General features: G+C 41.0%; 1 long non-coding RNA gene across 2 annotated transcripts in view; it reads right to left on the bottom strand.

The window, feature by feature from the left end:
* LOC147248822 (uncharacterized) overlaps positions 1–24,573 on the bottom strand; it is a 61,303-nt gene that overhangs the window by 22,540 nt on the left and 14,190 nt on the right. For both annotated transcript variants that reach the window (XR_015109265.1, XR_015109266.1), the window contains one exon: positions 15,211–15,264. This is a non-coding gene — a long non-coding RNA (uncharacterized LOC147248822). The remainder of the gene's footprint in view (positions 1–15,210; positions 15,265–24,573) is intronic.

Here is a 24,573-nt window from a genome sequence, read left to right as displayed (position 1 = left end):
TCCAGCTGTCTGTGAGGAAGTCTTGCATGTAGATTGTATCCTGATATAAAGGGCTATGTAGGAGAGGCGAATCAGACAAGGGAGCAAGATAAAGCACCAGCGGGAGACACGAGACAGACAGCAGTGTTTATTACTGTACATTTTCATCCACACATCTTTGGTTCTTGATGTTTCAGTCCATTTTTATATCTTTCCCTCCTTTCATCTCACCCATCTCTTACAGTTGCTTGTCCCTCACTGTTCCCTCCTCTCGCTTTTCCTATCAAATATTCTGCTCACGCACAACTGCGGCACCCTTTCTCCAGTCCTCCCCATTAATCCACACTACAGACATCTTGGCCCACTGTCTCGTCTCTCTCAACGTGCACTTGAAGTCGGGGCCATTACAACAGAGAGTGCTGGAACATGCTGAACATGCTTTTTACTGTACTGATACTACTGGTGCCACACTAAATATATCACACTCTCCCTCTAAATAACACTAATTACTAAACATAAGAAGGGAAAGGTTGTATCAGGACAAAGAGTGCTTGAACCCTAACTCGTTCAACACAAATACAAAATACAACCTGCAGGTTCTGTCATGCTCTCGACTACAACAGCAGCTCTGCTAAATAAACTGGTAGCTCGCTTCAGCCGGGTCTGGCCAGTCTGTGATATGTGGCTGGCTCGGCTGTGTAAACCAGGTTTGGACAGATTCATTAGACGGTTTAAGATGCTGGCTTTGAGTTACAAAACAATGGCATGTTTGTGGCTGGAGACAAAAATTTAGAAGCAATCTTTGTTTAGCTTAACTGAAGTTTTTGATGGCCAGACAAAGCAGTACAGCTTGGGAAAATCTAATTTTCTTCAAAAAGTATTTTGTTCACATCGTCACCTTCTTAAAATAATTGCCCAAGTCATTTTTGGGACTTTTTTTGTTGTTGCCTAAAACAACTCCTTAGGATGTTTTTTCTCAAGTTTTTTTTTGGTGTTTTCTGAAAAACTTGAAAAGATGACTTAGGTGATTATTTTAAGAAGGCAATATCTTAACTGATTACTGATATATGGATTGTGTCTTATGAAGAATTAAGCGCGCGCACACACACACACACACACACACACACACACACACACACACACACACACACAACAGCAGCAACCACAACTAATCTACAAGATGTTATAACCCAATCTTTAAGGCTCCTCTTGTCACATCTATCGGAAAGTAATTAAAAAAATAAAATTATAAAATGCTAAATTACCCATGTCAACATTATCATAATCAAGTATGACAGATCTGCCATAGTAACATGGTGAAATAACTATTTTCAGTACTGACATTGCTGTCAGTTTTTATCATGGTCAGAGCGGACCACGACCGCAGCACAGCTCTACAGATTTTATCAACAGATTTATTTTTATTTTTTTCTAAAACTTAGAAAAACACATTTTTACAAGTCAAACAGAGACACAACAGGACCAGAGAACAAGGCCTGCAGTGAGCAAAGCTTTAGCTACCCTGCCCATGAACTGCTATGCTAACTTTGGCTTACAGGGCGACTGCAGTGCAGCTATGTTATGCTCACTGGGTCATAACACTCAGCGCAAGAGAGATGCATTTTATGTGACCGACCAGATCGTTATATTCTTTCTCACAGCTAAGGTTCAACTCCACTGTTGAGTTTGTTAGTGGTAAGCAGAGACGGTGAGCAGACTGGTGAGAGGTGTGTGAGGCTTGGAAGAACCCAAACTGTGTTGCAGCCCATCACTATTATGTTCTAACATTCTGCCTATTCTGCCTATTAACACCCAGCAGGAAACGCTTATTTAAAGTTCTTGCACTCCAGGAACAGGTGGCTGGATAATAAAATCTGACTGTGAAAGAACTCCTCACACAAAAAAAAAAAATCGAGACTAAATAAAAATCCAGTTTATGCGTTTTACCTGATGTAAAAGCCCGAGGCCCAAAACATCAAGGCATCGACAATGTGCAGGAGCTTCACATCTCCAACAAATCTGTAAATGCATGGAATTGCAGGGAAAGAGACGTTTAAAGTGATTTCCAGGCAGATGTAACCAATTAAACCTGAAACAACTGCTTTTGTTTGTGGTGTTTCTGACAATTATATAAGGTTTCATTAAATCTATAGTCTAAATTGTGGTATTTTATAACTTTGATGATTATTGTGATAATACCATAATGTTTTCATGACATTTAGATACAGCACAATTCGATACATGTTAATCTATTCCATAATTGGTGGCACACTGCTTCTCAAAGAAGCTCTGCAGAAGAGGTTGAGAAAAGAGCAAGCACAATGACATAGCAGGGGTGGGGCTGCATGAAGAATAAGCTCTAATTGCTGTATTAATTGCTTAATTTCTATTTATCTGCTGGATCCACTGGCTTGTCCAAATCACTTTAGAATGTAGCCAAATGCTCAATATTAAAACATCTTCCGTGACAGGAACATGTTGGACAAGGAGGGGAGGGAGGGGGCGAAGAAATGCAGAGATTTAAGGATGTTAAACTAATGCCATCAGCCAAAGGAGACAGCTCCACATGGACACGGAGAAAGAGAACACACGGAGCGTACCTTTTTTTTTTTTGAAGAGCACTTGCTCTTTTTTTATACCGTAATCTGGCAGGGTACTCTGTAGTAGCAATATGCAGAGGGATAGAAACACCATTTCTAGGTATTTAAAAGTATAGAAATCCTGGGTGGATTGTGGATTGATCCCCTCCATCTTCCTTCTCTAGAATAAGGGCTCAAGTTAAATTTTACAGCAGTGCTTCAAAATTGCCCACAGTGCCTCATCAGCCACCCTCCTCTCGAGCAATTTCTTTCTCTCACCCTCCACTCCTGCCATTCCAGACCCCCTTATTTCCCTACCCTCCCTCCCTCCTCACTCTCTCTCTCTCCCATTCATTCAGTTTAATTTTGAACTCTGTACTGGTAGACAGGCAAAGAGGGTAGCTCCATGGTTACCTGGCACCAGGCCATCTCATTACACTGCCAATTGATTCTGGCCTGCCGCCATGTCCGCTGCCTCACCCCCCACCATCCACCATCTCTGCAACCCAGACTGTCTGCAGCAAAGGATATTTCAACACACAGGAAGGGAAGCAGCAAAAAGCCTCTCTTACATACATCCAGCTCAGCTCAAATTGGCATGTATCAGTGCACACGATAACAGCAAAAACAAATTGATACTAATTCACGTAAATAGTACGCTAAAAGCTGTGTTTGAGAGTAAAAATGTGTGTTGAATTATTTAAAAATATGCCCTATACGTAGGCCTAAAACAGCAGTAATGAAAATGTAAAAGTGAACAAAAAGCCTAGTAAAACATTCCATGAAAATCAATTATTATCACCCATCTTAATCATGAATGATTCTGGGGATCAAGACTAAATCCTATTAAGATGAATAATTTATTTGAACAAAATTCAAATGTTTAAAAATGCAAAATACCAGTGGAAGTTGATGACAAAGGGAATTTAAAAAGGATAGGAAATTAAACATTACGTTGTGAGTGGGTAGAATAAAAAAGGGAATATCTATACCAATCTATATACTTCATATCTGATAATAAAATGTAAGAAAAGACAAATATCAGCACTGAGACATTATCATACTAAAAGTTGAGGGGTGCTGAATTCAACTAGATGTGCTGGAAATGCTTTTATAATCAGAAATATGACTAAGAATAAATAAGGTTTATTAATCATTCAAAGGGAAAATGGTGAGAGGAAACCTGCCTGAGGGGAATCTATTGATCTGATGCAGTGTTGTAACATTAAAGGTTTTCCCTAAATGATCCCTGGGATTATCTTATATTCATATCTACTTTATTTGTAATTACATATAATTGAATACTATAATTACAGAAATCCTAATCTTGGTATCTGTCCATAAGTGTGATTGGTAATTCTTTTTGTCCCTTATGATAAAGTCAACATTACATATATATTTTTTTATTTAAAGGTTTTTTTTTTTTCAAAGCCAAAGTTAATACAGATATGCATGCAGAAAGAAAATGACATCACATCTCTGATGTCACCAATAGATTTGCATGATGCCTCTGATAAGCCTCATCATTATAATACTACATTTTCTAGGACTTTCTGCAATCTCCACTTTTTTCCACAGCTTCAGTTATCATAAACTATCATACTTAAATCCCTCACACACACACACACACACACACACACACACACACACACACACACACACGCTTTTGCAAATAAACAAAGCAACAAAGCCACCTACTAAAGTACACCGAGAGCATGAGGAGGTGTTGATGGGCCTAAAAGAGTAAATGACCATGTTCCCTTGAAGTACTTGAAAGCTCGTGATCCGTCAGTGAGTATCCTTTCAAGGGATAGTTCAGTTATTTTGATGTTTGGATGTATGAGACACTGATGCCCATTCAGTGTCTTACTTGCCGTAAATAACTCTCTTCTTCTCTCTTCGTCCTCCGTCTGGAGAATCAGGGGGATTCAGCATGAGGAGGCACAGGAAGGTGCTGCTGCGGTATGAGTACCAACACAAAGACATCTTTAAGCCACTAAAAATGCCTTGTTGCTTTATAGGACCTGCTAGCTGTATCAATAAGCACTGACCTTATTGATTTTTTGGGGGTTTGAGTAATTACTGTTAACATGTAACATATAAAGGCCTGTAAACCGACTAAACTGTCGATCGACCAGCAAAAACCTGTGTCATTCGCGTCCCTAATAGGATACACTGACCCTAATGCACAAGGTGAGAGACATTCAGCTGAAGAGTGACATATTTCAACATCAAGGCAAACATTTCATTAAGTTTTAGACCAAACAGAATCCAGATACAGTCTCCAATACGTCATAATGTAAAACAGTCAGCTTTTAATCTTTCTTGTGCATCTCAAAGCCAAAAACTTTGAGTCAAGGTCAAGGATGAATTCTAATGACTCATGTTGCCCAATGAGATTTCAGTCAGAGCAGTGAGTGTCAGTGCGGCTTCACCAAAGAGACTTCATCTTCCAGAGCATCTGTCTAGGTGTGACTCAGTGGAATCCTGCCCCTCCTTCTGCCACTGCTGGCAGATGCTGAGGTCACGGCCTCAAGTTCACCAGGGATTTGATGGGCATCACCAGTCAAAGATATCATAAAGCCATATGACAATGTTTGTACTGCGGTTTTAATGTTCAATTATTCAGCAGCTTTCTACTGATTCAAGTAAAAAGTGCACAAGTTGGGCTGCGCTTTGAAATTGAGCTGCCGTGGTTCACCTGCAGTTGACAAAGTTCAATGATTGATGAGCGATTTGTATTTTTGGTTTGAGTCATTCCTGAATTTATGCGATGCGTTACAAAATATCACGCCACCCTCTTTACTGGATCACATATATACCCACCACCACTGGTGGCCGCCTCCGCCCCAGCATCCACCTGGAGGCTCTAACTTCACGGTGCCAGGTCAGAGAGTTCAGCCTTGAGACATGCCTGGGCTGTCAATGAACTGTAAAGAAAGATTCAACCTCGTTCCACAACAGCAGGACAATGGATAATGTACATGACTCTTATCCTTTTCTTTTTTCCAGAACTAATGAGGTCATTCATGAAATATATCATTATCGTCATCATCACACTTCATTTTATGAAATCAGCTATCAGATGGGTAACAAACAGTTTCCTCTCCTCATTACAGCACCGATTGTATGACTGCTTTCTAACTCGTAGGGTGTGAACAAGCTGGTGTGTAAGTGGAGCTTGTGAATATGGAGGAAGAAGGAACGAATACAACTCCAGTCGGTCTTTATATGTGTTTGGTGTCATCATTTGATTCAGTGCTAGCAGGATGCTTTTTCTCCCAGTTTGCATACATTCTCCAACCAAAAGCAGAGTCCACGTTGTTTTATATACTCTACGGAATGTAGATGCTAAACTAGAGTAAACCATAAAAAATGAATACATACTTGCTCAATTCTGCCTTCTTCAACCCCCAACTACCCGATAAGTATTTTCAAGTATCAAAACAGTTTTCCATGAGACAATAATTTCTTATTATATTGACTACACTGTTGAGACCGTGTAAAAAGTATCACTAAGTCAGCAAGACCTTCCAGTACCAAGGAACAATTTCAAAAGTCTGGATAAGTACAGTATGAAGTCTGCTTGTCCTACAGAGTCAGATCATTCTGAATTGAGCTAATATCCTTATTCATAATAAAGTCTCTTTCAGGAAATTGGTATCTTTATATATAAACTAAAATGAATGAATATGTAATCGGCAACAGTAATATTGTTGTTGACTACGATGACGACTGGTAATTACGACACCCTGCAGTTCACCAATAAAAAGATGTCAATAGGGAGATTTTCCAGTGCGAGTCTGTCTCTCCTGAAACTAAGAGTTCGAGATGGGACTCCCCACGTTGGGGCCCCTTTCCTGTACATGCACACGGGTTGTTTAAGGACACAGTGAACCAGGCTACCCGATCGAGGGAAGGGGCCTGGCAGGGGGAACAGTGACAGGACGGCCAAGTGGAAGAAACTCTCATGGAATCCTAAGAGCTCAAGCTGCTGGCTTAGTGTTAGAGGGAGGGGAGAGCGCTGGAAGACAGAAACAGGATTGGCTGAGCTCAGAGGAGAGGGTGGAGCCTGTTCCCCAGGGGGAGAGTGGAGTAGGTTTCTGGTTGGTGGAGGGCGGTGGGTGTGCAAGTGCCTTCAATATAACTAAAGTGAGGCTACAGTACAGATGAGAGGTATTATAGATAAAACCCATTTTACACAGAATAATCAGAAAGGCAGGAGTCACTTAATGACCTAATAAACCAGCGCCACTTCTGAATATCAATTCAACACAGATTCTGGTTCTGTTCAGAGCAGGTGTGGGTTGGTCCACTTTTTTGTTGAAAAGCCATCATACCTGTATTCGTCTGCCACATCTACCTTCTCCCACTCCTTCCCTTCCCTGCACCTTCTCCATTTTCTCTCCCCTGTTACCTTGTCTCCCCCTCTCCAATGTTCCTCCTCTCCTTCTTTTTGGTCCCTTTCTGTGTGAGTGTGTCTGGGTCTTGCTGGAGAGGCTTTGTCTGTGAACACTGGAGCCCGGACCGGCTCATGGGGGCCAGATCCATGAATACCCACACTGTGAGAGCCGCTCTTTCACTTCACACCACTTTCTCTACTGGAATGCCTGAGCAGTGAGGTAAGATACACACGCACACGCTGTCATGTACGCACACACACACACACACACACACACACACACACACACACACACACACACACACACACAACGAACACCACACTATAGTCACAAACTGAGTGAGTCATGCAGTGATGAAAAGCCAGTGTTTTGTGTGTGAACCCTCTCACCCTGGACTCACATCCTGAGAGCCTTTCTCCTCCATCAGTCCCTGCCAAGCTCTCCCTCTAATTAAAGACTATTGGGTCCAATAGCATTGGCCCAACTTCCCCCAGACCATGCCTCATCCCCAGTACATAGAGCTCCGCAGCAGAGTAGAGCCTATGTGGAATGTGAATGACTGTGGTGATTAACAACTTCTCAGGGTTTCTAATTCCCCAGTTAATGGTGTGCTTGGCCACAAGACCCATGCCAGCTTTAGAGAGAAGCTGGCCTAATAGATAGACTTCAACAGACATGGGAGAGTCTACAAAGCCTCTTAAAACACTTTGCTCGCTTCATTTTTTTTCTTGATTAATGTCAGTGTGTAGAGTTATGCAATCGTATCAAAAGAAAATAATTTAATTACTGAACACCTACAACAGACCAGTGAGGAAAGGAGTTACTTTATACTCTCACCTCAGTTTGCTGGAACCACAAGAGGCTTCCCGGTAGATGCTGCTCATTCAAAACCGGCTATTGCAAAATACACATACCAGATAAGGCTATTAAGTTACAGCAAGAGTAACTAACTAATCCAAAATTCCTTGTTGTTGCACTACCATTTTTTGATGTATTTAACCCAGACTAACACAAATTCTGTTCTGATGACCTAACAATAACTTGTACAAAGCAACGAAAATGTAACTGGCTGAAGAGTTGAGAGAGACTATGGGACAACACTCAGAAGTCCTGTTACCTCAACAGTAACAGTGCATTACTTTGATCAGCAGGGGGCTTGTTTCTCCCCCCGAGCCAACGGAAACGTGATTTTGTTCCGCCCATGTTCCAGATAGGCCAAGCATGCCTGATAATAATACAATGTTGTAAAATTGTTTCTTTTTTTAAATCAGTTTTAATCATTCTGGTTATTATGACTCACAGACAAAATCAATAGGTCTACTCTGTGTATTTCAAGATGAAGCTCTCTTACCTGACACAACAGATCTCTTGTTACACAGAACCATCTTGAATATCCTCAGTGGAAACTGGTTGCAGAAATACTCTGCAGCTGATTGGAGGAGCCATCTGTCTATCACCCTCTATCATATTAATTCATATCAACAAACTTACATAGAGCCCAAAGCCAGTCTGTAGAGGCCGGAAAACATATTTTCCGAGGACAAAAACCTTAAGGACATCTCTTTACTTTATTTTTAAAGAACGAATACTCTCAAGTTAGCTGAACCGCTTCATTGTTGTTCTGAACAGACCGTCTTACTGTTATCACACCTGCACTATGCTATTTTCTCCTTAAAGGATGCTGATTGGCTGAACTACCTCTGGTGTAGGCACAAGCTCATAACTTGAAGCTGAAAAGATGGATACTGGAGTGCTCTGATTAACAGGCAAGAGTCTGTCTGGGTGTTTTATTTTGAAAATTCACCAGATGCTGTGCTGTTTTTTTTTTTTTTTTGTCCAGCTTCCTGCCACACTTGATCTGCTTTGTGTCATAGACGGGGAAGAGGGAGACATACAGGGGGAGAACAATGTCTTATATCCCTGTTATTTCGATGCATCGAGATAGGTGATGCTTTAAAAATAACATTTGGTGAGCGCTCTACATTGAGTGAGTATGTCCTTGTGTGCTGCAGCAGGCCTGTTACGCTTTAGTTTGCCATGTGAGTATATGTTCATGCTGGATGCATTACATCTAAGGGTGTATGGACAATATTTGTCATTGTTTTGCCTCTGGTTATTTAGTTAAAAAACATCAACATAAAGCAAGCATTTGTCTGTTTCCATGTTGACAAGAGTAGTAAGCACTTGCAAAAATAGCCCTTTAAGGGTATGTTTTGAACAGATAAAAAATTCATTAATTGATACGAGCAATCGTGTTCCGCATTGCTGGGCAATCATGGGACTAACTCGACTGAATGTCTAATGTTTCTCAGCCTTATTTTTAAACCTGATTCATATTAGTGTGGACGTAACTAAAGATGGTAGAAAATGGTGCAAGAGTGGTGGAAAATATAACACATTAAACTGCACAATAGGACACAAAATATAGTAGAAAACATTCAAATGACAGGAGTGATTTACGTGGCGCATTGAAAATGAGGAAGTTATTGTAGTGTAGGTAAATGTAGACTAAAATTACAGAAGTAAACACTGACTGCAGTTATCAGAAGATTCTCTGAAATAAAGGATTAAAAGTCAGAAATACCTGACTGGCAAATTTTTTACAGTGTATTTATTTGAGTGACTGGCTTCAGCCTTTCATACTCACTCGTGTTCATCTAAGTGTGCTCGTCTCAGCAGGCTGCCTCCTCTGTGCCCAAATTTGGGTTGGCAAACCCAAAACCAGGCTTGAAAGTCTCGCTTTAAAAACCTATGGGTGATGTAACCGACACTGCACCCTCGTAGCGTCTATCATCTGTGGTCATGCCTTCTCTTACTCCTCTCTGGAAGCTGCGTCACCAAGTAATTTTAATAAACAACTTGCAAAGTACTCTGGTTTGGGAAAGGCCAAACATTACGCAGACATAACCCGCCTGTTACACATGTCTGCTGTGGAGGTGGAATAGGTCAGCCCATGATCTGAGTCTAGGAGATGCCTCTCGTTACTCTAAAAAAAATGAGGATGGCAATTAACTTGTGCATCTCAGTCACAAACTGCTCACTGACAGCAGGCCAAAGTCAAACCAGCATCATGGCAATTCATGAGTAACAGCTTCTAAATTCTCTTTCATCAACAAAGTAGATCCCAAACCTGAATCGTATACACGCCTGATCTTCTAGTTCTTGATTCTTGATGAGATGAGTTGAAGGATGCTGTATTTGAGGACGATGACAGCAACACTTGACGATTCAAACAGGAGGCAGATTGTCAGAGTGGTCCGCTACTTTTGCTCATTTCGGTATTAGGTTTTTATTATTTTATCATTTATATTAAATATGGATAACTCCGGCTTCTTCCCACCATCCAAAAACATGCAACTGGGGACGAGGCTGATTGATACTCTAAATTGACCGTAGGTGTGACTGTGAGTGTGAATGGTTGTTCGTCTCTGTATGTTGGCCCTGCGATGGACTGGCGACCTGTCCAGGGTGAACCCCGCCTCTCGCCCGTTGACGCTGGGATAGGCTCCAGCCCCCCCGCGACCCTTAATGTGTAGGAATAAGCAGAAGACGACGATGGATATTAAATATGGATAACTCATTATTTATGTTTCTTATTCTTTGTTAGTTTGAACCTCCACCGAGGAGGTTTGTTATCATGATACGGTTGTGGATGGATTTTGATTACATTTGGTAGGTTTGATTTTGGAAATGATCTGGATCTGATGGTGTCACATCCCCTTGGCAGATGTCTGTCTAAGAGCTTTCTATTTCGTAGTTTCTCTTTAAAAGCTATGAGGAAACTTTGCTTTGACATCCTGAAATGTAAAATTTGATTCAATTTTCAACTTTAAGCTCATGATTTGATTCCATTTAAATAAGCACAGACAACAACTGTATGTCGTTCTCTGACTGTCGACTTTTAAGCCCTGACAAGTTGATTTGATTTTCAAACTATTCTTTAAAAAAAAAAAAAAGTGTCATGATATAATCATGATCATAATGGGATTGAATTTATGGATGGGATCAACAAAGCTACAAGGGTGGTCAGTTAGTTTCAAACCAGACTAATGATCCTCAAGAATTGAGGCACACATTGCAAATCTCCTGGATGTTTGAGGGAGTTTTTGACCACCAGCTGGATACCCATTAATGTGCATGTATTCCTATAAAAGACTGAGCTAAAATACAATATCCACAACAAAAATACTCAGAGAGCCGATCTCCAAAGGGCACAACAACTCCATCACTGAAATACTAAAATATTATAAAACGTCAAATCTAAATAGAAATAAAACAGCACAAATAACCCTTTTTTCTAAAACAGACGCAAAGCCATTTTTCTAATTTTAAATAACTGTAAAACCTCTAAAAATTATTCTTAGTCTCCTTAAGACCTTAAGGAAATCCCCCACCCTTTCATGTGATTTTATGTATTAGCTCTGTTTTGTAGGTCACTAGTTCAGACATGTGAATCAACACCGTCTGTTGACTGTCCCTTTATAGAACAGCTGCTTTTGTTTCAAAAGCAATAAATTCCTCACATTTGTCCTTTTTTTTAAACTCCGTTGTTGATGATTCAGAACAGTGAAAAGTCATTATGAGCAATTACATATCCTCAGTTTCAGCAATCATCTAACTATGTATGTGTGTTAATTTTTACGATGAGTGTGTGTGTGTGTGTGTGTGTGTGTGTGTGTGTGTGTGTGTGTGTGTGTGTGTGTGTGTGTGGATGCCACTCTGGTTTTCCTGTAATATTATGTCTGTGTTTATCTGATGACTCAGCTGCACTTTCACTTGTGGTTTGCACATGAAACAGACCAGTCATTCAACCACATTTCCACCACGAAAGCTCTGAAGCCTGATTCATATCCTCGACCACACACACACATACACAAGCACGCACGCGCACGCACACACATACACACACACACATTCCATGTCATTGTCTTGTGTAGTGGTGAGGGCGTACGCCAGAGATCCACCCATGTCCACATTTTACCGTATGTTTCTCAGCCTTTCCAGTGTGGAGTGCGTGCGCGCGCACACACACACACACACACACACACACACACGAGCAACCTCAACAGAGAAAACACACACTTATACACATTGCTCAGTGTCATGAACTTAAACTGTGAGACTGGGTGGGTGGGAGGGAGGGACAGTTGCAGAGAAGTGGTCAAAGGGACGGTCTGCCGTCTCTCTCCTAAAAAAAGCCACATTTACCAATCACCTTCCATCAAAGCTTCGTCATGAGCTGATCAGCATAATGAAGCCGTAAACAAACAGTTGCAGACCTGCCAGTGATATCATGAGACTCAAAGAGGAATGTTATCATTTCAGAGCCTTGACTCACTGTCTTTTAGAACACTATGGATGTTTCATTTAACCTTGAGCAGACCTCTAAATCACAGCCCGCATCTCCGATATTTTCAGCCAGTGAAACTACATGGCATTTCAGTTTCAGGATAATACCTCAGTCTAACTTTGGCGAGGGGGAATATGTGGTTACTTGTTTCTCTTTCGGGTCCTTGTGAGTTGCGGTGGTGACACGAGAATTCAGAGACATTTCTGTAAAAAGCAGTAAGAATCTCAGTTATGTGGCTGCGATCCCAGCTGAGGTTTGAATAACCCTTCGAAAAAATAATAATGTAGTATCACCAAATCAAACCCAGATGGAAAATACAGCATATCGATGCAAATTTTATGTCTCAAGACACAGAATGGACAAAATGCCATCACTTGACGGTAACACAATGTTATGTTTAGTTATTAAAGGAGTACTGCATCACTTCTAGCAGCATATTAGGAAAAACAGTACATTCCTACTGCACACCCAGTTTTTAGCTGACAGACCACACCTACGGAGCCTGTTGGGGGAAATTTCCTCAAATGAATGACAATTCTTCAGAAACAAAGCTCTAATCTCATTCACTATTTAAGTAAGTCCAATTAACAAATTCATTTTAAATTCTCAAAAGCTGAAATACTGTTTTTTTGTTGATTAGAAAATCGGAAACTTAACCAAATTTATTACAATCATTGGAAAACAAGAGTTGTTGTTTTTTTTTTTTTTCCAAGAAAAAGGATGGGACAAAATATTGACTGCATAATATCGTGATGAGCCTTCCTCTGTTATGATGTGATAAATACATGGTTCTTGCGTTTTACACACGCACACACACACACACACACACACACACACACACACACACACACACAAAATCTTGTTCATTTAACCAAACTTAATTGAAATCTGTGACTTTTTACAATATCCTCCTAGAGGGGGAATATAAATATAACCTCCCTGTCAGATTAAGTAATTACAGGGATATGCTAATGAGATCACTAATGAAGCTAAGTATGATTTTGATGTGAACACAATAGATTTCCAATCACGTGACGGTGGTGGTTTGATCATCCTAATTTAATACATTGAGAAAGCTTCTTGAATTCTCTGTCTCCAGACTATACTCAGGTGTTCTACTCTCCGGCGGCAACTTGTGGCATAAATATGAAGTGTTACCATGTTTTTTTTTTAATGAAAACAGATTACAACATTAATATCTCATAAAATACATTCCAAGAGAAGATTTGCTCAAACACAGCCAACAACCAGCACTAACACACATCAACTCATATGAAATGTTGTTCCATCATGAACTCATTACATGAGGGAATAATGACACTAAGAGAAGAGTGATATGAAGATTAAAAGCCCACACTGATAGAGAAGTCCCCCGCGACTGCCCACCGATGTCTGGCATGTGTCTGCAGCTGTTAAGAAAGTGCTGCCACGCTGTGTCACACAAGAAAATAAGCTTTTTAAAGCTTGTAAATAACCTGACATGCACTGACGCTGACAAGCCTCATCCCAGGCAAGACATTCCATATATTTGATGTATGAGTTATACAACTATAAGGTACGCAGGGAGGTTTATGGCAGCCCCGTATAGCAGGAGGAGACCTTTCTCTGTTTATGGCACTTAATGGTGTGATTAGCGTGTGTTGGGTGAGATGCTGCTGATTATTAAACTATTATATTATTATACTGGGATGGTTTTTTTTTCATCCTCTAAACATCTTAGCTGACTGAAGCCAAAATGTCAAATTTAAATCTCTGCAAGCACCAAATTCATATGTGGTTTCACCTTTTATTCAAACATATGTTTTCTTGAGTGTTGTAATTTCCATACACGGACTGCTGTGACATTGAAAAATGCATGAAGCCCATTAAGTTCTCAGTGTATTTACTCTTATTTTTTACTACTGCTGTCTTTGCTGCAGTGCTCTGTGATTGGCTGACTGCATGCATCAAGTCACTTCAGTGTCGTCAGGATAAGCAGCGTTATTGGCTGCAGCACCAACCCCACTCCATGCCTGCCAACCACCCACTTCCACCAAGCTGTGGCGTAGATGAGTGGGCAAGCAGATGCGTGCATCAGGTGGGGCTGTTTTACTAAGGAGGAGGAGGAGGAAGAGGAAGAGGAGGAGGAGGCATTTGGGGCCACCCAAGGTAACAGAGCGCCAGCACTGGGACAGTGGAGCAACTGGATGCTCTTTACAACCTTGATATATTTTCATTCAGAGGGGCCCGTGCAGGGAAGGAGGGGAGGGCTGCTGCACCTGTGCTTCGATGTTGCAGAGCCCTATTTACACACCATTAGTGGTAAATACACATTTCTAATATAAAAGTATCCTCACAAGTGGCTTCAGAAAACTAGGTCAAATGAGGATGAACTATTTGGAAGCGGAGCTTACGCTGAGGGTTATTTGCCTCATAATAATCACCGACTAGGGGTCGCATCACTCCATAATAGGACAAGAGACATGTTCATTTTAATCTATAATCCACTTTTCAGATAAGTCAAAGTCATGGCCTCTCTCAAGTCTTAAACTTAGCCGTCCCTGACTAAACAGACAGCTCCAAGCTCACTTCACAGGCACGCATCAAGACTCTGCAGCATTAGAGAAGCTGGCATAGACCTCACAATGACACTGTTAAAGAAAAAAAAAATAGGTCATGCCAGCGCTGTAAGCCACTTCATGTAGTCTCCTGACATACATCATAGACAACATTGGAAAAAACACTCAGGGTATTACTGGAGTAAGGTGAAGTGGCCATCAACAATCTGTCGCTTGGTCACATCACACAAAACGTGTCAGGAATGGTGAAGTGGGAGCGGAGATGTGGGTGCACAGCAGTGGGTGTGACTTCCACCTGCAGGACAGCCCAGGAAGTGAGGCTCAGTGAAGACTCAACTTACCAGTTTAAATGTGATCGTTGCTGCCATCCACCACCGGAGCTCATATACACCCATCTATGAAAGAGGAAAAAAAAACAACAACAAAAAAAACAGGATGAGATCAAACAATGCTGCAACTTTTATGGTGCTCCACCTTCTCCGGTGCTGACATGCAGTCAAACATTTGATCAAAGCAAGAGTAGCTGTTAAGCAGATTGAGGTCAGGATTTGTCCCTCAGTGTTACACAACATATATGGGCCAGAATAATAGTATTACATTTGAGATTGCGGTTCAATCAGGAGTCACGGTGAGAGGCAGCCTGATGCAGACTGCGGCAGTGTCTGTGTTCTCGGGCTGTGGCTCTGTGCTCACATCAGAGAGACCTGCCCTAGAGAGTCCTCTTTTTTCTTCTCAACTCGGTTCATTTTCCAGCCTCACCCATCAGTTTGTCTAAATCATCACCATGGCTTTATTCCAAACATTTTATTTTCTCAAATTCCTTGTCGTCGCCATTGTTGTGCTTAGACCTGTCCACTTCCCCATTTCGGTCTGAACGTGATAAATTGCGGCATTAGCGGCCAGACAGATAGATGGATAGATAATCTGAGTTCATCTCCACATCTAGGATCACACTGGGGTTTGTCAATCCGTCATTGCCACTTTTTTTTGTATTTCTCTTGCTCTAGAAGGGTGGGATGTCTGCATTGGTTGCTATGGCACCAGACAGCTCCTCATTTCCTCAGACAACGACTAAGTGTGATTGTTGTCTGTGTGTGTGTGTGTGTGTGTGTGTGCATCCACATCTAATTGTGTGCAAGTACACATTGTAGAGCCCCTTGTGTTTAATGTGATGAGGTGCAGCAAGGTGATAATCACCAGTGCCTGTGTTGCGTTTACTGTGCCTTCACCGCACTCGATGATGAAATCCACTTAAGATTCATACTATCAGTGACAAGTAAGCAGCTGCGACCTGCTTCCATGCCATTTGAAAAAGGCGTCACACCTGATGAATTAATTCATTCATGAGATGTGAAGCAGGATTACAGCTATTTGCACATTAAGTAGACTCAATTCTTATCACCCTTATGCATTTCAGGTGTGATTCCAGAGTGTCTGGCTTGTCCTCTGCACCGTTTCATTTCTTTGTCCAAATGTGAGTGAGCCTACTTGACTTAACAAACCCAAATCTTAAGAGCATTCATCCTCCATGACCTGCCTTCCTCTTCTGTTCACACCCCAGCAGAGGGCAGTGTCTGCTTGACACTACATTTACATCTGGCTCAATTTATGTCTGATGAACGTTCATTGTGAGCAGTCAGAAAGTGACAATTCGCAGAAAACACATCCTTGCCTTTTGGTTAAATGTACATTTTCAAGTCACAGTCAAACACAATGCATCAAGAAGAAAGACATCCAAAATATCGACTAACTGACTTACTGAACATGTAAAAGGGCTTCTTAACCCAAACTTTTCACTGCAAGGATTCCAAAGTAGCACTTTGTCATAATGTGCAGATTATTCTTCTTTTAAAAAAGAAAAAATTAGCACTTTCAGCTGACTTGCTGCAGATCTCCTAAATGGAGACAGAAACTGTTGAAACTATAAAGTTGCAGTTCTGACAGCTGGGGCGGTAAAGAAAGGGAGCACTTGAGCACTTGTCAGTGTGTGTTTGTGTGTACGTCCATTTGTCTGTTCATGTGTGTGTACTGTATGTGTGTGCATATGAGACTGCTGTGGTGTTGGGTGAAAGAGGTGTTTTTTCTCCACCCTGAGGGGCCTCAGGCTGGGGTAGGGCGAGGCGGAGCTTTGGGGAGGCGCAGCATGGGGTGGGCTGTTTCAGCTGAACTCGGTGCACTGTAACAGGACTCGGGACAGGAGGTCACCGAGTCCAGCATTCCTCTAGAGCGCTGTCTGTTTACACGACTGCCGCTGTGCCGGGGGGTGTGTGTGGGGATGGGGGGCGGGGGGGGGGGGGGGGCGAGGGGGCGGGGCACAGCTCTGCATAACCACTCCATCAGATAACACTCACTGCTTGCATTTATGTTCATCATCTACCAGAAAGATAAGAATCCTTTCTTCATTGTTTCTATGTAGAAAACCGTTCAGGCTCATTTAACCCTTTAATTCTGACTGAAGATAAACCATCAAGCAGTCACGGATGACTCAAAGAAAACTAAACAAAGAGAAACAGCTTTGTGCAATGTAGCGTAAGAGGTGTATACATTGCTACTGTCTGCCACTTCCTTTTGCCTTGTGTTTTTTACATAAGTGACATGGAGGAAACACGTTTGCTATGAACGAATATTAAATGTAATGAAACAAAGCTGGGTTCCAAACATAACAACTGTGCCTACAATTTCTGTGCTACATTTTTGCAACACAACAAATGAGACTTCAACTGACAAGCCCTTCTGGTATTTTAAGTATATATGTAAAGCAACTATGCAATATATTGCACTTGCATACTGTGAATATGCAAAATTCACTCTCAGGCAAACCTCTAAGTTGCTGCTGAAACAATGTTGCCTGCCATATTTTCTTACGGAGCAGAGCACTCTGTTCTATTTTTCGGTCCAGTGTAATTCACATCTTTGCTTTAATGAGGCTATAATTCAGAAATTATGTACCTGAATGTGGGAATGAGGGTGTAAAAAATGTTTTTCCACCCTCTGAAGTGCAGTGCACTGCAAGAGAGCAGCTGACGTCAAAGTTGAAACCATCTGTAAGTCGGCCTGAGAAATCAGATCAGAGATGACATGAGTGTCATCTGAAAGAAAAAAAAAAGACCGGTTCAACCTCATCTCAAGTGGCCGAGCTTGTCAGGTTATTATTGCAGGAATAGTGAAGACTAATCAGTGCTGAACTGTGACTGCAGTTCTTCTGTGCTGCTGCTTTCAAATCTCAGAGCCTAGAAGCCAGATGGTTAGCACTAGGGGAGTACAACAGAGATGGGGAGTGACACCCAAGCCCTAGAGAGACAGTGCTCTGACTGTAATGTGGACTGGGGAGGGGGGGGTATGACAGTCAAAGGCTCCATTGTTACACAGGCCAGCGTGGTTTCACGTGCAGCGCATGATTCTCACTGCGGGTCTGAACTACAGCCCCGGCTGACCTAAACTGTCCGGGAGGATGTAGCTGTGGCCTCCCTGGGCAGGTTAAAGTGTAACCGTGTCCGTGTTTTCTCAGGAAAGTGTGTTTATCTAGAGGACCAACGCGGAGGCCCTTTGTTTAACTAAGTAGCGAGGCTCGCCCTAAAAGTAAAGCTCTCTGAAACACACAGGAACCAGGTGGCCCTTCTGTGTTCCATTTACCACAAGCGAGGTACAGTGAGCATGAGCATGTGTGTGTGCTCAAGGGTTTGTTTACATGTGTGACAGCGAGCCGAATGCGTACACACAGACAATTACATGTCAAACATAACTGTACGATGTCCTAATAGGCAGTAGCTGAGATTTTTAATCAAAACAATGTAAACAAAATACAACATCAGAGTGAATCCTCTGTGGAGAGAGAAGCATCTGCAACCAATTAACTACAAATAGCAGCAGGTAAACATTCAGACTTCTAATATCTAGACGACTTCACGAATGAGAGCACATTTTTTCATTGGCACTAAACACAACACGCACGAGGCTCATGGGAACCTCATTGTTTTAATAAGTACTGGGACATAGAACCAAGTCCATAAAATGACATTTTGAAGTACCAGATGAAAAGTATATTATCTGTGGGAGACGCAAGTATGTGCTGAGGACAGTTGTTTGAATTGTCTCTCTGTGCTCATGTGTGCAATAAGCATGCCAGCTGCTGTCAATCAAAGGCACACTGAAACACAAAGTACATTTTTTTTACTTTTAATACGATACACATTAGCCTTTACAATACAAAGAATAAAATATAAACAGTAAAACGAAAAGATAAACAACTCAAATATTGTTTGTTGGGTGGTCAAGTTTAAAAATGACTAACAACTAAAAATTTCAACATTTTTGTTGAAATGTAAGCATGAAATTGACTCAGGGTTTTTTTGGACGGTAAATTCTAATATAGTTTTAGCCTTTTGATTAAAATGCATATTACTTTTAGTCACATTTTACTAACTTGAGTTTTAATTTTAGGCCCAACAAATCTGAATAAAAGGAAGTTGATGAATATTTTAAGTCCAGTTTTTATTGATGCAATTAAAGCAATGTTGGGGTATCTATCACAAAATGAATCATGATGTGATCCAGCATCAGTTCCATAAGTCATCAATCAGATTAGTTCAGACTTCGAAGGGAGTTGTTTCAACTTTAGGGTCTACAGTTAATCTGAAATATTCTGATGAAATATCACACAAGCTGTTTTATTTCTTTTAAACCACAAAAGCAAACAAATTATAATTTGAACATTATATGACTTGAACTAAAAGCCAAATACGGCAGCAAAACGCAGGAGGCTGAACAACTTTAGCAAATATAAAAGTTGCATTGGAAAGAGAAAGTGCAGTTGTCTTGACCACAAGCATGTCAATAATACACATTAACTCTTAAGCAAGGCTTTAATCGGCAGCCTGCAACACTGCTTTTACTGCGAGCTGGCATATACAGGGTAAGAATATATACTTCAGTCCACAGGATGCATAAGGTTGGACCAAGTGTGGAAACATGTTTACTCTCATATTGATGCATCAGGATAACTTACAGTACTATTAGGAAGGATGATTAACCATTTAACCAGGCTACGTTTGTGGTCACAGCTCTGTAAAGTAGGTCAAAGAGGAAGTCTTTCAACATATCACTTTAGGGATGTAAAGTAAACTGTGCTCATCGTGTTGTTAGCGCGCCAGTGACTTTAACGTATGACAAACCTTCAGGTGGGCGATGGAAGCTGCTCAACTAAATATATGTGTATATCTTCATGCACTAATATCATATGCACAAAAACCTTAGAGCATGGTTGACTTCCTTCCATGTGTCTGCACAAATACAGTAACCACAAACACCACTCGATTGCCTCTTTCAGACCAAAGTAGGAAATACTTGTATTTGTCATTGGTTTGGTTAACTATCCTGAACAGATCTTGTTTTCAAGGCAAGTTACAGTGATAACTGTGAGGTCAGAAGGATGACCCAAATCATCCCCTGCCTTTTTCTCTATTGTCACATGTCTACTGAGGTGGTGCAACCAGGTATTAACAGGAAAAGGAAAATATACACATAATTCAATCATTCAAAACCAATCAAAATCATGAGTGAGCATACTGAAGGAAGAGGAGGCATACCGTTAATTTATTTGATCATCACTTTGGTAATTATGTCATTCTCCATCATTCTAATGTTTTTTTTACTGCAGACTGGAGCCTGGAACCAGAAATTAATCTGAAGGAACGGTCTCGTGCAGGACCTAAGCTGTGTCCTACATTCAATGGACATTTTTCTCCTATGAAATAACCTCAACAATAAATTAATGTCATCAGAAAATGCAAAGGTACATTGTTCAGATGAGGTATGATGGGAATACCTGCAGACAACTATTCCCCTTTGTCTCGTTTCCAGGAAAGATCTATGCGTGCTCTCCAAGTTTTGGTGAAAGTTTGGGAATGTACACTTCTCTCATTTTGCCTGCAAAGAAAGTGCACACTCAGCAAGGATATCTCACATACTGGCCCAAGGATCTGCACTTCTACTCATAGTGCTGATTCAGCCCACGATGCAGAGGCTCACGGTGAGAAATGAACAGCAGGATAGCACGGAGGATGTTGGCACCGTTGGCAGTAAGGGAGAAAAGCAAGCAGAATATTTGATTTCATAACCTAGAGCGTTGAAATATGAAGTTCATGGGAAAAGGATTAAACATTTAGGTCAATTTGACTTTCTACAGTTTTTAACTTGCTCCATGTGTTAGTTGAAACCTTGTCAAATGATCCAATCTCACAATGACACAATATAAGATAAAAGTCCCCTGCTGATTCAAGTGCGCGTGCGTGTGTGTATGTGTGTTTGAGTGTGTAGGGGCGTTTAGCACAGAAACTGCAGCCCAGGGTTACTTATGATGGCCTGGCCTTCTCTTATTTGAGTTGCTGGTTGAGCAGCGAATCACTGGACTTTGTTGTGGAGTTACTCTGAATACATAGCAGCGAGGAACAAAGGTGTGATTAGGATGAGAAGAATAGGAGATGAGACCTGGTGTGAGCACTGAAGTTTAAAAACATTACGGTTTCACACTGGAAGCAACTGGTTTTCTGTAATAATAAAAGCTGAAAAGTCTCATCTGAAATTAATCAACAAGTGTTGCAGGCTAACACTAACCCTTGATTTACCTGAATCCATATTCTATTACTTTACATGCAGATTCTCTCATTTAAATTATGGAACATTTATAATCGCCTATTTTATATTCTGCAAGTGGGCTGAACTGAAACAAAATTGTGAAGCATCCATAAATAATGAGTTGCATTGAAGAAGAGGGATCAGTAACTCCAAGGGCACATTGTTGAGTGCATACCTCCGCCAATCTGACCCAAAATGAAATATCATCTCCCTCGGCCGATGTCACACCCATCCACCAGATTTCATGGAAATTGGCCAACTCCTCTTTTTCAAATACTTGCCGAGAGAAGGGCACTCTGAGATTGCAGATGGCTGCCAATTTCAAAGTAATACAATGCTGTTTTTGACAATATTAAACAGATCTTCTCTTGCTGTAAGTCTGTCTGCTAGTTTTTGTGCAATCCTGCTGAGAAAAAGATCAACAGAACAATAGACGCAAGTGAAAATATAACCTACTTGGCTGCAGAAGTAATGTATAAAAACAGATTATGGACAAATAAAAATACAGGTGTGTAGAGCCCAAAGTCTCTCACCGATTCAGGGACATGGGGGAAAAAAACGATGAATGAACGCGCATGTAAAAGCACAGAGAACGTTTTAAGCTAACCAAAAGATGTTGTTGACATGAATCAGTTCTCTAAAGGAGAACTTTCGCTAAAGCTGCATACCAAATCCTACCTCCTCCACCGGGATTAGCACAGCCGACCGTGACCCTAACAGACCTTGACATTAATCTACTATAAAATGAGCCTAAACAAGCTGGTTGCTCAAGCACACTGGAGATAGTATAGAGCTGGAGGTTGGAGAATGTTGTCAGATTACAGTATCTCGTGTGTCTGTCTCCCACAGCCTGTCACGCCACTTGGCAACCTGACACACTCATTTACTGGACAGTTAGCTTTGTCTGTTGTACGTCTACATATACAGCGTCTTTGTCTGGGTCCTATTTTGATTTCTTGAAACATTCTTTCTTTTCAGTCAAGCTCATAACTTTCTAATAACATAACCCACTGACCTATGTGTGACTGAGTCAGTACAGCAACAAAAGTGAAAAAAGTGTAAGCAAGGCATATACTGTATTATCAGGCTAGTGTCTTACTTGCTCACATACTTAAAAGTTCAGCTCGGTCTACCAGAAAACTCTTGCAAGTGTGGGGAATGTGAAAATAACGTAAAATCATTCCAACAACAAGCTAGTGAAGACAAAATGCATGAAAATTACTGTGCAGCTGCCAGGTGCTTGGTATTTTTTTGTGTTTATCCAAAGGCACAACAATTTACAGAATAACCATTTTAAAGAAGCCCGATACTTTACTGTAACACTGTGGTCATACTTGTATGACTTTTTTTTTTTTTCCTTACTCTCCTCTTGATGTTCCACAGATGTTGGAACTATAAGTGACTGCAGAAGTGCTTCAGAATGATGTATTTAATAAGCATCTGATCCCCGCAAAACACCTCTTCTCAGAGTGAAAGCATCTAATTTCAAAGATTACACTCTGAAAAAGTGAGTTAGATCAATCTTTTAAAACCCTCTTGGCCTTTTGTTTTTCTCGCTTTCTCAGTATGAGATCAGCTCCAGACTGAGAACCTCTGCTTTTCTTGCAGGATGATCAATCCAGCTGGAGGTTAGCTCACCGGGGGGGTCTAGATGAGCCACTATTGCCACTCTGCACACTACGGTTCCATCATGTGTGTTACCTGAGAAAGATCAGGACGCCAACATCTGGATATGTTCAGAGGGCTGTAATTCTAGATCCTTCCCAACACTCTTAATCCCCTCACGGTGTGTTGTTTATTTTGGTCCTGTTCTCTGGTCAATAACCAGATTTCTTAGAAGTTACCACCAACTTACAGGGACTGACACCATGAGTCCCTACAATAATAACAGCAACCCTAATAACAACCCATCAACAGGTATATTTGAATCGCCGTCACGTGTCTTCAGAACTTGTTGACTTTTAAAACATTTTTTTCTGTGCATTTTAGCAAAAGCATTTGGGTGCAGGAAATAACAAAATATTAGTTTTCTTGAGATTTAAATGACCCTAACCTAAAAGATCAGGTTTCTCTCTCTCTCTCTCTCTCTCACACACACACACACACACACACACACACACACAAAATTACTGTGCTACTTAAAAATCGGAATTGTCTGTAGCTGTTTGTACGGTGTTTTATTTTGCCTATTACACAAATAACCACATACACCATGTGTGCGTGTATGTATGCATTTCATTTTACTTTTTAAGGGCACATCTGTGTTATCTTAATTCATTCATTCTATTCATATCTTATTGTAATTATTACTGTAGTCTTATAAGAGGTAACATCATTATGACAGTAGACTACTATGGCTACTACTTTTTGCAGACTGTAAGGAAACACAGTACCAAACAATGGCCGGTTTCAATCTTGGGCACGGATGTGAACTAAATGGGTTTTGTCTGGCTTGAAAATTTGTTTTGATTTTCATTTCACCATCTTCAGAAACTGAATTTGATACTGCAAGTTTTGTAAAGGGGAGATGAAGCAGCGAAACAGCAATATGACATACACGGTCAAAAATGTTTCCATGTGCAGTTTTTAAGTGTGTGTGTGTGTGTGTGTATGTAGTACAGGCATATATACACACATATACATGTATATATACATATTTAGATATAGATATGTATATATACATATCTAGATACAGATATGTATATATGTGTGCGGACAGACAGACAGATAGATAGATAGTACTTCAGTAACAGTGATGTTTACTAACATGATTTGTTCACAAGCTTGGATGCTTGTCATGAATGATCCAGTGTACAATGCAAAAATGTCTGACACATAACATCACCTGGTTATGAAATGTCACTGTGTAGATCGCTTACATGCCGTAGCTCAGCAGGTTATCGGTGTTTGGGACATGGGCAGTGAAAACACTCTGGTGTACAGAGCTCATCTTCAGTGACTATTGATCGATATCATCAAAACATGGGTCTCTAGAGAGGTGCAAGAGGACCACTGCCCGCCCCCTCTCCCAGGACAACAGCTCACAGGCAAAGATTAAAGGGGGAGAGATG

This window comes from Aulostomus chinensis, chromosome 15 (assembly GCF_037954235.1).
Source record: "Aulostomus chinensis isolate RoL2024-O1b breed Wild chromosome 15, RoL_Achi_v1.0, whole genome shotgun sequence".
In the NCBI taxonomy this organism is placed as follows: Eukaryota; Metazoa; Chordata; class Actinopteri; order Syngnathiformes; family Aulostomidae; genus Aulostomus; species Aulostomus chinensis.
Note: the sequence above shows the minus strand (reverse complement) of the source record. Positions and strands in the feature narration are given on the sequence as shown.